Genomic DNA, 17,879 nt, shown 5'->3' with positions numbered 1-17,879 from the left:
CTCGTTCCCGTGGGCCTCCCGTCCGAGAGCACCATCTGCAGAGGGGCACCCGCCAACGTGCAGCGACGTTGAAAGGCTGGCCCCGGGCCCTGGAGAAACCGTGGTGATTGCAGGCACCAGAGGGTCGTCACGTAAGACCTGGGTGTGAGCGCGGGGCTCTGAAAACCGCCTGGGACAGCGGCTGAAATTCCAGCGGTCGGGATCAGTGCTGTGGTTCTGGACGGACCTGTGGTTTCACATGAGAAAGACCCACGGCTCACAGGAAGCCGCAGAGGTCTGGAAAGGGCAGCAGAGGCGAACAGAACCGCAGCGCACTCCGCGAACGCGCGCGAGGAGCCACAGAGAAGTGTCGTAGGGGAGAAGTGCATCCTTGGCTGGGAACTTACTGCACGCCCAGAGTCAGGGAGCAGCCTGCTGAGACGGGGACGGGGTCTCCTTGGCTTGAATTCCACAAAGAAATAGCAGTTAAAGCCTATATTTTTATCTCTTATTAAGGCTGGTTAAGAGCATCATATAACAGAGGAGTTATTTCAGAATGTATCATTGTTGCACTCTGTATTTTGGTTGCATTTTAAAATCTCTACATACATGAGGAATGTATGTCTCTGCAAATGTTGAAAAATACTGAAACTTCTTTAACAGACATGTTTTTACAAGAGAAATAATCAAATAAGGAGAAAACGTCACTTCTCCAGCTTCAGCATTTGACCATTACTAGCAAATCCGCCGCCTAGGAGACAGGTAGCAAGAATGAGTGGTCCCTGTTGGGACGCGGGTTTGTTCAGGTTTCGTTCCACGTTTCCGCAGGAGAAGCCCCCTATACTCCCTCTGGTGGCAGCTCCTGCAGCTGGACAGAACAGGGCATCTCAGAACTCTGCGCCGCAGAATTTAAGGTGAACTTTCACATCCCGAAACTGCCCCACCGCTGGCGCCTTCGCCCTCCAAAACAAAAAAGATCGCGGTTTTCCTTAATGCGCTAGAAATACAGGGAGAGGGCGTTCCTTTGCGGCGAACTCTCGTGCAATATTTGAATAGTCATTAAATTCTTTATTCCTCAACATTATAATTTTAATGTTAACACTCACAAGTCAGGTATATACGTCCCTATCAGAGACGTGTTTAACATTGACAGCACAGAAAGACAAAAGCTAAGTCTTTAATTATGAATTGTTTGTTCTACAAAAATCAGTAAGACAGAAACTTCGTATCTTTGCAAAGGTCTGAAACATTTCATCCTGGGAGAACGCGTCCATTCCCCGGCTTCTTCAGCCCTCCTGCTTGTGCTCCAGGCCCTGCCCGCCCGGCCCACCTGGGGACCAAGCCCCTTCACGGAGCCGCCGCCCTCCGCACACGCCGCCCCCAGCAGCATCGGAACAAGCCCGTCCTGCCCGCCGTGGACACCGCCTCCTGCGCCCGTCCCTGCCGGCTGCCCTGCCCTCGCTCCCCTCTTCCTCGTCCTCACCCTCACTCGCCTTCCCTCCTCAGCTCACGCTAGTTTAGGGCAGTTTCCGTCCCGTGATCCGCCAGACTGGCTCTGATCAAACGCACCCAGCGTTTTCCTCTGGCCACATCCAGTGGTCCCTCAGGTTTCCTTCCTGCTTCCTAAGTGGAACTGGACACCTCTGGCCTCCCAGGACACGACCCTCCAGCCACTGCCCACTCCAATCAGAAGGAAATACAACTCCCTTCCACGGCCAACAAGACACTGCATCATCCAGCTCTTGGCAGACCTTGTGTCCCTGCAGCTTTCCTCCCTGCGCGCGCACGTGGTCCCCTGCAGGCCCCTCCTCCTCTGACCACCGCGAGGAAGCAGTGCCCCCACCCCGTCACCTTCCTCTGCCTGCACAACACCTGCCCCGCCTCGCGTCTTCATCTCGGTGGTTCCTGTGTGTGTGGTGTCTCCACCACCAGAACGCAAGCTCGTCCAGGTCAGGGATCCCTTCTCACTCAGCCACCACTGGGTCTGCGTGCCAAGTGCTCAGGACGTGGCCTATGCGTGGAGCAAATCGGCAAGTGAATCAGTGGTGCTGTGAGCTGCCCCTTCCCGGCGTGTCCCGGGCTGTGCTGGTTTCCTCCCGCTGGACCACTGTGTTCAGAGCCTGAGCCCCTGGTGAGCATTCCCGTACCCCGTCCGCCACGTCCCCAACACCAGGGGCACCTCGAAGGGAGACTCCAACTCCAGTTCTATTCCTGGCTCTGGTCCCTGGGACCCATGAAGGATGAGTGGGTCACAGCGGACACGAGACCAACATGGAGGTGATTTCAATGGTGCAGGAAAGAGGTGAGCGCCTGAACTGGGGCCCCGCAGGGGCTGGTGAAGAGCGAATAAGCTCAAGAGATATCGTAGCAGTAGAATTGAGTGTCTAGGTAAGCGGGTTGGGAGTGTCTGTGTCTGCTGGGGCTGTAACAAAATACTACAGATGGGGTGGCTGCAACAACCGACGTTCATGTCTCCCAGTTTTGGAGGCTGGGAGCCGGAGACCAGGTGTCGGCAGCGCCGGTTCCTTCCGAGGCCTCCCTGTCTCCTTGGCTTGTTGTGGAGTGGCTGTGTCCTCAGTGTGTGTGTCTCTCTTCCCATAAGGACACCAGTCGTATGACCTCATTTAACCTTAATTACCTCTGTAAAGGCCCATCTCCAAATACAGTCACACTGGGGCTGAGGCTCCGACGTGTGAATTTGTGGGGAATATGACTCAGTCCACAGCAGGAAGACGACCTGATTAGGTCAAGAAGCATCTGTAACGACTCCAAAGTGATCGGTGTCACTGGCAGTCCTTCGCTGCGATCACGGGTGTCGTATGTATTTTATATACTAAGCACATTGCAATCTTTTTAAAGGGCAGGAAAACCTTCTGTTCCTTGCAGACACAACCCATAGATTGATTTTAGGACGCAGGATCCCTCAGCTTCCGAATTACACCCGCAGATCTCTTTGGGCCAATTTCTGCATCATTTAGATGAGGGTGTCAGGTGGCTTCCCTCATTTCAAGCACCTGAACCATCACTGCTGCTTCTCAGTTCTTCCTGAAAAGGTCGGGAAGGAGCTGAGGACACTGTGGTCCCTGCAGAAGTGCCCGCTGAAGGCTGAGGTCTGAAGAGCGGAGCTCCCCCACGCCCCCACGCCCCGGGGCGGGAGGACGATGGACAGAGCTGGTGCCGCCCCCGCTGGGCCGCCTGCACCTCCACACTCTGCTCTGCAGGCACACGACCTTGCAGGAGCCCCTCCTGTCCCAGGTGCCGGGACGGCCATGTTCCACACTCCAGGTCAAGCCTCACACCCTCCTTACCGACTGCTGGGGGAGAAGCAACACAGCTGAGCTGAACCACCGTCTCCCTCAGAAAATGCGTGGTCTCCCTCCAGCGCTGCCGCGCCCTCCCCCAGTGCCCCTCCCTCCCCAGCCGCTCAGCGCTCCTGGTCTCCTGCAGGACCCTTGCTCCAGAGATCACCTCCGTGTCTCTAGCTCTGCCCTCGCCAGGGCAACTCGGGCTCGACTGTCTTCCACGCAACACCTCCGACGCGGAATTCCTGATGTTTCCCTCTGGCCGTTTCCATCACAGCCACCAGCACAGAATCCAGCGAGCAGCTGAATTCACTAATAATAAGGATAATCACACCTACTAACACACGTGTGTCTACTGGAGGCCAAATTCTTTTCTTAACAGGAAACCTGCTTATTTTCAAGGTTTCACATTTTCTGCACTGTTTCCTTTTTGCTTTAGTTTCTTAGGAAAGTTTCTTCTGTACGAGGTAGGAGCACCGTCATGGGACAAGGTCACAGCGCTCCTCTCACCTCGGCCCCAGCCCACCCGTGCTGGAGCACAGCCTCCCAGAGTCTGCACCTGAGCAGCTTGCCCCCCAGGCAAATGCCCTGTACCCTGCACCTGAGGGAAGATTAGCCAATGGTAAGAGTTACCACGCTCTCTCACACCCAGGATACAGGGAGCTCACAGACGACACTGCCTCTCCAATCTGCGACAGGAGGACTGTTTAGAGCACAGCCGCGAGAGCGGGCTGTGGCCGCAGGTCGAGAGCCGCAGGCGAGCCCAGGGCGCCGGGCTCTGCGATGCTCGGGCCACTCTCTGCCCTCCCTCCTCTTGAGCCGTGGAGAGCGCACTGTGACGGGGCCAAGGCCATGCGTCGCTGGGCACGGGGTGGTGGCTGGGGACATGTGTGTCCCACTGTCCCGGCCGCGGTGGCAAGTCCGTTGAAGGGCTCGGGAGAGCGGCTCAGTTTCACAGCCGTCAGGACTCCGGGTAAACACGCTTAACTGATTAATGATAACAGCTCTTAAACCCCACAGACGTTTCCAGCACCCAGAAATGTTTATTTTTTATACTAAATTAAATTCAATTTCTCTCTCATTCCCTCTATGGAAAATGGTGACAAATTTAAATTCAGAATGGCCTGCTCTACTGGAGGTGGCCCTGTGCCATGACCTCTAAACAGGCTCTGGTTTGGGTTTGTCTTTCAGCCGGAGGCGGCGGGGGGAGTGAAGGGCAGGAAGAGGGAAAGCACTGGGTTCCGTGCCCTGAGCCAGCCGCCGCACGCAAGGTGGAACCTGATGAGTGCTTCGTAGGCACCGAGTACACGGTAGGTGCTCACCTTCGATGGAAAAAGACAAGGAGACAGACCCTCAAGGAGCATCTGCTTTGGGCCAGATGCCACGATGCTGGGAAGCAGAGGACGTGGTCTCCATTCAGGGCCTTGGAAAACGGAAGCCTGCCCGAGCAGCACTGGGCAGAGCCTGGGCTTCAGCACGAGCCTCTTGGATGCCAAAGCCCATTTTCCATCTCTGTGTTCATCCACGCAGCCGCTAAGGGGGAGAGCCGCAACAGTGCCTACTGTGTTCACCTAGATCATGCTAATAAATTTGTTACCTGTTGAAAATCTGTATTGGACTAGATAGTCTCTGTGGCTCTTTCCATGTTGTCCCGGCCATTCCCACCAGCTCCACACTGGCCAGCAGACAGAAGTGCTCGGTGAGCACGTCCCTCCAAGGACGAGCTCTCACTGGGCGCTAAGGCTCTGCCCGTGACTCAAGGACGTACACAGACCCTCCAGGAGTGGAGACGGGACGAGAAATTCAGCTTGTTGAGAATATTGTTTTAAAACACTGAGCTGAAATAAAGCCATGGTTTGTCAGTGAATTTCAAAGGACAATCAGACATTGCTTTTTTCCAGTTTTTTTTTTTTTAATTTTAGTCACCAACGAATTTGTAAAGGTGCACACAGTTACGTAGAAAATCGGAAGATGTGCGGCTGAGCTGTGAATCATGACCTTCAGGGAAAGACAGTCGTCGTAAATGCTGGGAGAACCTTGATGGAGAGTCTGATTTTTCTCTACATGTTGCAGACAGGCCGGGATCTCCTTCACTTCACGAAGTGTGCACACCCCTCCGTCACGTGGACCTGAGGAAGGCCAGCAGCGTGGAGGGGCTGCTCTTCACTGAGGGTTTGTGTCAAGCGCTGCCTGTGTGTGGTTTCAGGATCGCAGCTGGGGCTGCCCTGTGCCAAGTGCCCAGTGCTGGGTGGGGACGCAGGGGTGAGAGCAGAGAAACCAGCTGGATGAGGACTCGGCCAGACGGTCACCAAGATGCTGGGAGAGAACACCTCTCAGAACCTCCTCTCCCACCTGCATAAAGAACAAAACAAACGAACGCTTGCCCTGATGCAGTAAATATCAATTCTCTGAGTTAAAGATTCATTCTGGAAGAGGCAGCACACTTACAAAACATCCCAGACCTTCCTCCCAAGGCTTCTCATCACAGTGGCCCGTGGGGCTGGAGGCCGTTCCCTGCTGTCTCTGAATACTGAACTCCTGCTCATTCCTCAAAGCCCAGCAGAAAAGCCGCCTCCTCCAAGAGGACCTTCTGGATTCCCCAGTCGCTCTGTGCCAGCTCTACTGCTGTCTTAGAAACAGGTCACTCTCTAGCCTGTTGTGGCTACTGTTTCTGACTTTTGCCTGTGGGAACATGTGGCCCAGGTAGAGGCCACCTGAAGTTACCAAAGAGAGAACATTCTTCTGCTCCCTTTTCCCTGTAGTCCCTCCTCTCATGGCAGCCCAGCTGATGCATCGGACGTCCCATCAAATGAGAGCACCCCATGGTGGTGCAGGGGCCCCCCCACTGCTGCTGGGCGGCAGGACCCACGCTTTCTGGGTGACACCTGCGGGCATGTCCGCAGAGCCCTGGAGCTCAGCACGTGGGTGTCTGCCCTCCACGAGCCCACTTTTTGAACTTGATGCAAAAAATCCGGATGGTGATGTACAGAAGGGCCCTGATCGCGGTGAAGCTGTGCAGGGGGGGGACCACATCTGCCTTTGCGGCAACACCACAGAGGCTGAGCTGTTCTTTGCTACCGCAACAAACAACACTGAACCCTCGGGACTGACAACAACAGCGCTTCCCTCACACTCCCATGACCCCCGTCCTGGCCATGGCTCTGCCCTGCCAGTCTTTCTCCCAGGACCACAGCTGAGGAAGCATCTTCATCCAGAATGATGCAGACATCCTCCGAGAGGGAAAGAAGGTGACAGACCCCATGATCGCTTCTCAGGCTTTCTCTGCTGCTGCAGTTCCACCGTGGAAACAAGCCCGGGGCTGAGACTGACCCCAGGGGGCCGGGGGGCCTGTAGGAGGGGCAGGGACTGCCCTAAACAGGAATGTCACCCCCCACAACCTGTGAGAAAGATGCTCGATTGAAGCAATCCAGAAAGAACATGAGACCTCAACGTTTCCTACTCAGTTTTACTGGAAATATGGTCCTGCCAATTGTCCGCTGCCAGACCTTAACTTTTTCATCTATAAAATCAGAGGTTTGGTCCATGTGGTGTCAAGGTCTCTTCCAACTCTGCACTGAGCTCGAAACCTTGCCTCGTGGATATCTGTTTTGGTATCTTATCCAAAGGCATATGTATTTTGAAACCATTGCAAATGGCAAGTGGTTTCTTTCTTTTTTCACCCCGTTCCATATTTTGTGTAGGAAAAATAAGAGCACACTCCCAAATCATTAGAATTCAATTGTAGGAAATGCTGCAGTATTATGTAGAAATGAAATTCCTGATCTTACTATCAAAAGGAAATGATAGCCTTTCAAACCTAGCAAAATAGCTGATTTGCCAAGAAAACACTCTCAGCCGCAAGGAATCCTCAGGAAGAAAAACAGCCAGTGCTTGGGTGCCATTTACTCTGTTTTTGAAAGGTGATGAATGACCGTTTTTTAAAAGCTCCCCTATATTTACGACAAATACACAGCATTCTTATTTCAATCATTACAAAGCATAATTTGGCTTTCACGTTTCATCTTCGGCTCAGTGCTGGGTGCTGTCTTCCGCTCAGCCCCGCTCTTCCTGCCCCACAGTCGTAGCTTGGCGAGATCACCCGTGAGTTTTACTCCTTGTTGTAACAACTGGAGTCCATATAATAACTCCTCAATTATCTCACTCCTTGGTTGTAGGAGTGAATCAAATGTGTAGACTCACTTTTCACCAAGGCAGTGTGAAGGTGATCAAAGGCTTTTGTGTGGTTTGAGATTAAATACGAGTAGACCCAGAACACAGATAAAATCCATGAAAATAAAAGGGGCTGTTTTGTAAGCCCAGCCAGCACCGTGCCGCTGGAAAACCAAGGCTTTCTCCCTTCTTCTCAGCCAACTTCAACATGATGAGCTGCGAAACTCTAAATGCTGAAATCTGAGAAGTGGAACAGAAAGCCGATGAAGGGATAACGCAGGAGTCAGGGACGAACACACGGTTCCCAAAGAGTCTGTTGTCTCCCAGATTTCCTTTTGTGGCTTTCGAGTATTACCTTCAAACCAGTGACTTGAGCATTTCAGAAAAACACATTGAGGGAAAGGAGCTTCTACAGCGTAACTTTCTTCCTCCCTCAGAAATCTGTGCTCAGGCAATACTGGCCCTGGCTTTGGGGAGGGAAGGGGCCCCCCTTTTCCCTGCCTCAGGACACACCCACCGGCTACAAGCCTTGCCTCCAAGTGGGAGACACCCCACCCTTAGGCCTGACACTTTAACTCATGAGCATTTTATAATTTCACCCACTGCCTGGAGTATTTCTGTTTCCAGTGGCGAACGCTGTATGTGCAGGGTCCTGAGAACGCTCAGGAAGCTTAGGATTTAAATATACAATGCCGCCAGGACTTTCAAGTGCTACTTCACCACTAAACCCCTGAATCGGGCAGCCTGCCGCCTGCCTCCGGCGTCACATCCCCCGCTGCTCTGCAGTTTTCCCTGGAGACGGCCACCCTCACGCTGCGCCTGCATCCCCTCCCGGCCCTCCTGCCACTGCTCCGTGTCCACGACCCTGCCTGGGGCGCCTGGGACGGATCTCTTGCCATTTCCTGAATCCTGCACAAGCACTAATTGAAAATTTGGGTGGCCTTGCTTATTTATGTTCCTGGAATGCAGTGGGTTATATTTTCATGGCATTTTCTCAGCAGTGCAGCGTTTCAATTTCAAACTAGGACAATGAGAAAAAAAGCCAGTTCCCGTCAGCAAAAGGCGACTGCGCCCCATTTGGATCCGCAGGATGGCGTTTATAAATTGTGACTAAATGTAAACCATCAGAAATGCCTGCTTTTCTCAGGAAACGCAAAAGACAAGTTGACTTTCTCCTTAAAAAGAAAAAAACACAGTGATGGGCTCAGTTACCATGAAAAATGAAAGATAAATAGGAGGTAACATTCAAAACTACTTGGTAAAATTCAGCAATTGACTGTCCATATCTAAATCGTCATACGATGCCCTGGCTCGAATTTTCTGTCGGATTCGTGCACGTAAGAAAGCGTCACAGCAACACTGGAGTTTCGTACAAATCACAGCCTGGTTTGCAGGGGCATTTCTCTTTAGCAATATGAAGGCTAACAGTGGAACTTTTAATTTTATCAAGATGTTATCCCATGTTGTTCTAATAATCTACCACTGCTGTAAATTTTGTATTGCCTAATATTCAAAGAGGAATCTATTTCAATGAAGTTGTGTAAAAATACAGTTTTGGCAAAAATTGAATTTATACACATGGCTTAGAGAATTTACACCTTAAAACTGCCTATTGATTTCATCCTGAATGTGTGCATCTTTCATTTCTGAAATGAGTATATATAGAGTGAATTTTTAACATCTGATACATTTTGCATGAAATATTTTAAAAGAAAAATTTAGAATGGCTGAAAATATATGCACATGTTAAATAAACGTAGTTACCAAAGACAATTACTTTAAACTCCCTGAAGGAGTCCAGTTGAGGGGCAAATACATTTCCAGTGTTGTGTCTTAAGTAGGACTGAGTCTAGGTTGTTTTCTTAAGCTTGAGAGCTGCCTTCCCTCGGTTTGCACGCATTTCCACCATTGGTGTAACTGATGGGCACACGAATTGTACATCGATTCACCTCCAAATGGGGCATCGGTAAGACCGTCTCATGGAGCAAAGCTGCTATGGCTGTGGTCTGCAAGTAACATCTTCAGAAATGTCTGTGCTAGTTAGTTTGGGCAACTAATTTGGGGAAATAAAAAAATTTTATCTGTTCATTCAACCAAACAATTAATAATATTAAGTTCTATTCTGAGTTACTTTTTAAAAATTGGAAATAGCGCTAAATTGTCAAAAAAAATCAATGACAATGGCTTTTTTTCTCATCGTCCTAGTTTGAAATGGCACATCCCTTCCCATAAAAACAAGCACATGAAGGCATCTGGCTTCTCAGGCGAACGAACCTATTAAAGCTTCACTATGAATCATAAATAGGATTTCTTTTCCATACACATTTTGTCTTAAAATTAAGGGTGTTAAAGAGAAAAAAAGAATCTGCTTGGACCATGCAAATATTGCTGAAGGTACTGAGTTTGAGTATACAGATGTGAGCTGAATAACATAAGTACGGTTTTTCATGTGCTACTGATTATGTATTTGAAACTCACTCCATAAGAAATGCTGTGCATATACTAACGGCGACGCTTCATGTTTACATAGCTCTTCGTAAACTACAAAAGTATTTTTCAACATATGGAACTGAGGTTCATAATAATTCTCTGAGGCTCGCTTGTTTAAAAAGCACATTAAATATTGTGCTTTAAGAAAAGGCATTGAAGGAAGGTAACTGTATGTTTATTAAAAATATAGACATAGTAATAGAATCAAGCGTGAAAAATAGGAAAATATTACACTTTAAATAAAGAAGATACTTGACCCTGGATGGCTGTGTCAAATGTTTGACCCAGTGCAGTTCTTCTGACCTTCTAAACAGCTTAGAAAATAAGCCAGCAGAACTGCATTAACTTGGTAAATTCAAGTATATTTTATTTAGTATTTTTTCCTTTCATTTCCCTTATTTTAATAAAATTTTAAAAGGAAATCACATTATTCACATTCATATCATTTTTTCCAGTAGTGGGCCTCTTCTTAGGTCTGCCTTGTTATGTTAAATTACACCTTAGGAAAATAAATGTCATCTGAGAGCCAGTCCATTAGGAGACTCGCCGTTTGTAGTTACGTCAGGACAGATATGGGAAAAATATGCTTTACTACTTGTACAAAGTCTCAAAAACAAAAATCACATGTTTCTAATATTTCCCACAATCATTTCCACTTTGCTGGGGTTAACGATAAATTTTAGCACGGCCGATGACTTCTTCCCTAGATGTGAAATAGCAAAATATTTTTTAAAAGAACGCGCTTCACAGAACAAACAAGAACCACACACGTCTTGTGGCCAGCCCTGGCCTGCATCGGGCAGAGCTGCCGCTTCCTCGGGTGGGGCTGTGTGACTCCAGAGTAGGTTTCACAGCGTGTGCACAGACATAATTCATGGCCGAATCGAGGAACTGCCCAGCAGAAGTTAATTCCTAAAATGTCGAAACTACTCCTAGCAAAACCGCCAAGGCCGGGCTGGAGGATTTCTAGGAAAGGGGCGGGCTGTTACCTGCAGTGTGGGCTGCAGGGGAACAGGCTGCCGGTGTGCTGCACGAAACAGAAAGCCTGCGTATCAACATCTTCTCATCTGTGCTTTCTCTGGAAACTTAACGACTTGAACAGCAAATGAGGCACATGTACAACGTTGGAGAACAGAACTGTTGGATCTGTGTATCGGTTTTCTGCATCTGACATCCAACTGTACACAACTGACAACTCACCTGATTTGGATTAGTTTATCCAAAGCACAAAGCAAAATAAACCAGGTCCTGATTTCTTTTTCTTGAGAAAATAAGCTGGTTCTTCTGAACACTTTCTTGTAATAGAGGCAAAAAGTGGTACATAACTAGGAGAACAAGGCACCTAACAGACTTCCAGGCCAAGGATCTGCCAGTGTAGACGGTCCACTCGCTTTGGGACAAGGAGCGGAGCCCAGGCCCTTCCAAACACCAGTCTCCAGTTACACGGCCTCGGACCATCTCAAGAGCCGTTGAAAGCAAAGCACAGTTCACAACCTCCCTGTGACGAGGAGGTCAGCCACAAAAGAGAAGTGTGTCAATCGGAGAGTGTTTTAAACATTAGAATGCTGCTGTCAGCATTCTTTTCACAGAGAACTCGGCTGAAGGCCTCAATTTACAGAAAAGATGGAAGAGAGGCGAGGCAAATAAATGTTTAAGCTGTGATGGATGAGACAGGATGAGGCAGGTGGGTTAAAACCGGGTTAAGACAAAATGGCATCTGAACATCCAAAGCCTGGAGCCCCCCCAGTGGCCCCCAGTCCTCACAGCCGCCGTCCGTGGGACTGTGACCCCCCCAGGGCCACCCCTCCCCCCTGCAGCCCTTCTCAGCAGCGGATACCTCCAAACTCGGTTTAAGTTTTCATTCTTTTCTTAGTGTGTGCGTACTTGTGGACGTGTGTTAGTGTGCGTGTGCGTGGGCGCACTTGCATGTGGGTGTGTGCATGCATGTGTGTGGTGGTGTGTGTGTGCATGTGTGCGTGTCCATATGCACGTGTGTGTATGTGGGGGTGCGGAGAGGGCAGTGTCCACCACTGGCCTGCGCTCAGCGAGCCCCTGGCCTACCGGCCGGGTGACTCTTGCCCGAAGACAAGGTGGGGGCATCTGCTCAGGGCATTTTTCTGCACTTGGGGAGGCTGCCTTCACCTGCCACCTCCTGTGGCTCAAAGCAGGTGAAAGCCGAGCTGTCAATAAGTCCCTGCAGCCACTTGCTACTCTTTCGTCCAGTTTTCTCAGAAGCATTTGTTCTGCCGAGAAATGGAAACGGAAGGCGGGGAGGAAGGGAACGGCAGGAGGGAACCCAGTCTGTGGCCCCGTGTCCCAGTCCCTCCTGCTCAGTTCCATCCCGCATCCTCACGTGCCAGCTGAGGGTCCCTGCCTGCCCGCTGCTGCCTCTCCTGGTTTCCTAACAGTTCTTCTCTTCACTATGAAAGTGTGATTTTCAGGAAATAAAAAGCCACAAGATATAATCAATCCCCATGAATCTAAGATGAATTATTTATGCAAAAGGGCTAGGAAGTTGATGCCTGCCGCTACCACCTCTGCCAGGTCCGAGTGCTTGCTTCACTCTTCTGGAACGTTCTGGCGGCCACCAGCTCCTGCCCCCAGGGCTCGGCACCCCTGGCCTGGCCGTGAGGATCTCTGTGTGATTATGTTTATAACGGCCTGAAAAGAACTCCAAGGCTGGATGGAGATGTTTACACCTCAGACTCCTATAGATTTTGTACATGAAAGAAGGTTTTTGTCTCTGTTTCTCAGCAGTTGGAGACTTATTAATTGTAAATATTGCTAGCAATATTAATTTTATTGTAATTATTACAGATATGCTGAAAAGATGAGTCAGCCTAAATTCATATATCAGAGTTGCTAAAATTTTTTATCTTTAATTTTTTCATCTTTTTTTTTTTTTAATTTATTTTTTTGGGGGGTACACCAGGTTCAATCATCTGTTTTTATACACATATCCCCGTATTCCCTCCCTTCCTTGACTCCCCACCTCGAGTCCCCCCCACCCTCCTAATTTTTTCATCTTTAAATAAGCTGCTTGCTTAGTCTTCTTAGAAGTGCAGTTCATTAAAGTGCTTCTACAATGAGAACTATTCTAATTTCCACTTTAAAAAATGTAAGTTCTCTCAAGGTTATAAAAGTTAATTTGCTGCTGCTGTTTATGTACTAAGACAACATGACATCTCACTGGATAAAGGAGAAAGCTCTGATTGCATAACAGAGCTACTTGCGCCCTATAATTATATTTTATAAGCAAGGTCAGTATTCTAAATTAGTTATTTAGGTTCATTAAATGTCATGAAACATATAACATTTATGGTGATTTAAAACCGTTTAACGTGCAATTATGAGATTCCGAATCAGGATGGGCGCATAGTTTCACAGTACATTTGAATGATCTGTTATTGCCTTTTTTCAAAAAAACTGGCAATAATGTGTTGTATATTTACTTGCGGATGTATTCTCATGTGAAGCTTAAAGATGGTCTGTATTTCCATATTTCTAATAGAGATCACAAAAATGTGAATTACACCATGTATACTTCTTCCTACACAAATAAGTTCACATCAAAAAATGCAAAGATTAATAGCGTATAGGTCACTCACTTTTAAAGCAGCATGTCCATCTAGGCTAGCATTGGAACAAGGTTAGTTGCGTGATAGCCCTGTGTTCTAGGGTGGATTATTTTTACCCTAACTCTGCTTACATAATTGTGTTCACTCAAACCTAACCAATACCCCAGTCCTTTCCTTCGTTCCACTCAGAATTTTGAGTGGATTTAAATATGCTTAAGTATGCTTGAAAAACAAGCAGGAAAGACAGATCCCTTGGAGTTTTAGCTGTTATTTTCTTATTTCTTAAACATCTTCCCCCAAAAGATTGTCTCAGGCAATCAATTTGTTTCAGCCCTGGTTGTAAATATTTATAAAACAAGACCTGCGTGCAAAAAAATAAAAAGACGACAAAACAGGGTTTTCCATTTATCATCATTGCCTCTCACCTTCCAAAGTACGTTTTCCTTATTTTACTTTTGGAAAATAAATATTGCAAAAAACTAATTATAATGTCTCTAATGGCAGATAAGCTTACTTTATAGAAACCATGAGAGGACATGTAGGAAAAAGAGCCACGCCGAGAGTAGGAGGCACTGTGTCAGGACTTGCTGATCTGAAAAGCAAGCTCGGATTGCTGCAACATACTTGTACAGAGGATCTCTCTGAATTAGATGATTAGTTTTGTGCAGAAAATAAACCTTTTTTTTGAAAGTGCTTTCCAGAATTCAACTACGTCAAGCACCAGCTAAACACAGATATCTCAGACATTAAAAAATTACTACCAGCTCCATTGAATTAGAATTGAATAAAAAACTGCACACATTTAATGTATTCAATTTGGTGAGTTTGGAAATTAGACATCTTTAAAGAAAGTAAAGAATTTATGGTGTGTAAACCAAGAAAGGAAAGCAATGTTAAAATTCTGTAAGTATAGATGGACTAAAAATGCAAAAAGCTTGCCTCTCTGTTTGATGTGGGAAGCTGCCCGGTCTCATTCAGAACAGTCTCAGTTCTTTGAGAATTCATCTCTCTCTCATTTCTCTCGAAACATGCCAAAACCCATGGGGTCAGGGAAGGCCAGGGCTGTACAGCAATGCATTGCACCCCCTATATTTGGGTGATGTTCTACTTTACATTATAGTTTCTGGTCTGAAATTATATTTACTAGAAAAATTGCTGCCAAATTTTGAGTCAGCAGTTAGCAGTATGTTTATTCAAAACACTGTTACACTGGATGGTGTTTAATTTTTTTCCTGGCTATTAACCCATGTTGTGTCTTGTCACACAGTGGCTGATCACTCTCCCATTAGACAGTGGAAGAGAGTTGGCACTTCAGAGCAAGACAGCACTGCAACCAAGGAAAATACGGTCTATAAATTCTGGTTCAAAACTGATCTTCCTGAAGAATGAAAACCCCCTTCTAAATGTGTTCTGACAAATACAAGCTTACAAACAGAAGGCCACCGAACAGCAGTGACAATGACATTTAAACATACCCAAGACACAAATGATGTGAAAGGACTAACAGCAGTCATCGAAGTTTTCTTCCACAATTTGAAATAAAAAACGGAGCATATAAATTTCTAGGATAAAATTATAACTACAGTATTAGAGAGAGAGTCTCCACTAGTTCTCAAAATAAAACTTTGTTAGGGAGCCTCACCTGCCTACAGTTTGAAAAGCTATTGTTTATTAGCAAGAAAGCACACGCGTGGGCGAAGACCTGTTGTTGGTGTCTGCGCCTTCGCGTGTCTGTAAGCGGGATGCTGTGCAGCATATATGTATACGTAGAGCATTATTACGATAACGCAGAACAACACAGCCTGCACATCTGGGGTCTGAGAAAATGAGGCCAAGCTTAGAAGGAATTACTTTATGGAAAAGTCGGAATTCAATAAAAACACAACGTATTGTTTTCCTCTTCATTACTTTACTTCACAGCTAATCTCTTATGGTTCCACTTTCCACTGCAGTGCCCAAGCCAGGGGCAAAGAAGCAAACATATTAGTTCACAGGGCTGGGAGCTGCGGAGGTGTGGATGTGATTCAGGACAGAGGAGCAAAAGCTATGGAAACAGAGAAGGATCAACAATCTGCTCCAAGTTCAGGGACGGCAACAGAGAAGTTCTGCTTCAAGTTCAACAATGGGTTGCCTTACAGGTGACAATTCAAAGAACAAAAGATCCCTTTAATGGAATACCAAAAACAATTAGTGCAACCCCCTAACACTCAGAAAAACTCCACTAACACCCCCACATGTCCTGTCCTATGCACATGGCCAGATGAAGCTGCGAGGAAGGCCCTACAGTTCAGCTAAAATTCACTGCAGAATAGCTGTTTGTTGAAAAGTGGGGTTGTGGGATTTGAGAGCTTACAGGGACTTTACAGTGTATCCCACCCATCACCTTAAAAATGGGATGACTGGAACTCCCAAGGGGTCAAAGAATGCATCTGATCAGGAACCATATAAGGCCTGGCCCAGAATGTGGTTTTCTGGACTCCCAGTGTACTTAACCTATCCATCTATCTATCTACCTATCTACCTATTATCTATCTATCTACCTATCTACTATCTATCTATATTTAAACCAACAGCAGTATAGTCAACTCTTGATTTTTCAGGAACCATGGCTATTTGTTTCTTTATTTTTAGTATGTCACTGCTCAAACTCCACCGGGAGCATAAAAATAAGTTCTTACTCAAATCAATTGGCTACACTTTATGTTATCGCTTTTATTATAAGGGTCCAGTTAGAAAGAACAAAGGTTCAGACTGTTGTCTAAAGTGTGGGCTGGACACTATCTTTGGTTTTTAATTTTTTGTGTATTCCTCATACCTCTGCACCATGGAAAGTGTACAGGGAGCTCTGTCCTGCTGGGGGCTGGCCCGGGATACCGTGCAGCAGGAGAACACCAGCAGCTGCTTGTAGAGGAGCTCACAGGGGGCAGGGGGGCAGGACGAGCCCCCAGGACGTGGGCCTGGGAGCCAGGACGGGCGTGGTGAGTGGGTCCTGCACACAGATGCTTGCTGTCACTGTGGGGAACACGTTCACCACCCCAAAGGGGGTACTGCTTAGTCCACAGCGGAGACGAAATCTACTGAAAACAGACGGTGAGAAAACTGCCTTCAGGGAGTTGAAATCTTTTATTGGCTTTATGGGAAACCAAGGAGTTAGCTGAGCAATGAAAGGACTCAGATAAAAATCGTGTCATGTTAGAACAAAAAAGAATGAGATCTGAGGCCCAGCACACTACGGGTATGCAAGGCATTCCTAAAACTCCTGAGAAGTGGGAAGCCATCATGAAGACGTGTCCAGAGGACTGAAATCCTACACAAAAGCTGAGAGGCCGGCAACATGCCTCCCTGCCCAAGTGGAGCCACAACTGCTGACATTTCTTCACAGCAGAGCCCAGAGGGGCTGGCCGGTCTGCCGGCAGCTCTGAGCCCCAATGCATCAGTGTAAGTAGCACGTTAGTGGAACAGACTGGGAACAGGGTACCATTTCCTATGGCTACTGACAAATGCAAAGTATACAGGACCTTTAAGTGGAAATTTTGAAAAGAGAAAGCACTCAAAAACCTAAAACAAACGAAAAAAGCCCCCAACCACCTACTATTGCCTAGCGATTTACAACAAATTAAAATGCTACCTTATATTCAGCAATAAGCCCTTCACTGAGAACATAAGGCGGTCTAAACTCCTAGTCACAGGAACCTCAGCACCAGCGGGGCCCAGCCAGGCAGGAGGCCCCTGCCGTCACTAGGGCAAGCTTCACTCCAACCCTGTTCCCTCTCTCCAGGTGCCACACCTCTCACGTCTCTCTGGCAGCCAGTGACTCTCCTCAATTTCTGTTCTCTTCCAGACCACCTACAGACGCCTGGGAGAGACCCCGAAGTAAACACAGCTGCGCCTTCACGCTGGGCAGCAGCAGTGGAGTGACACCGTGGAAACGCCACACCCTTACAAAGACCCAGTTTCTTTGACAATTTTGTTAATAAAATATGCAAATAGAAGGTAAGCAGAAAAACACAAGGGCTCTGCTTTGCTGTAAAACTGGAGAGATTATTTTGAAGCCTCTGCAGATACAGAGCTTTGAAGCTGATGAGAAACACAGATGCTGAAGTCCACGCCAAAGCATTTGCTAGGAGTACAGGGTAGCAAGGTTCCTTAACCAACAGGCCTAATCTGAGAATTGCTGACACATCCTCGTAACTGTTACAACCTCGGAGGATTTCAAGTTGTCCTTGTGATCTTAAACCACAAAAGACTCCTGCAAAGAACGACAAAGCTGGGCATTTGATGAAACATCTCAACAATTCACCTATCGTCCAGATTTACATAGTAAATCCGGCTCATCGTTTTTCCTCTAAGGGACCATGGA

This window comes from Hippopotamus amphibius, chromosome 11, assembly GCF_030028045.1.
Source record: "Hippopotamus amphibius kiboko isolate mHipAmp2 chromosome 11, mHipAmp2.hap2, whole genome shotgun sequence".
NCBI lineage: Eukaryota > Metazoa > Chordata > Mammalia > Artiodactyla > Hippopotamidae > Hippopotamus > Hippopotamus amphibius.
Note: the sequence above shows the minus strand (reverse complement) of the source record.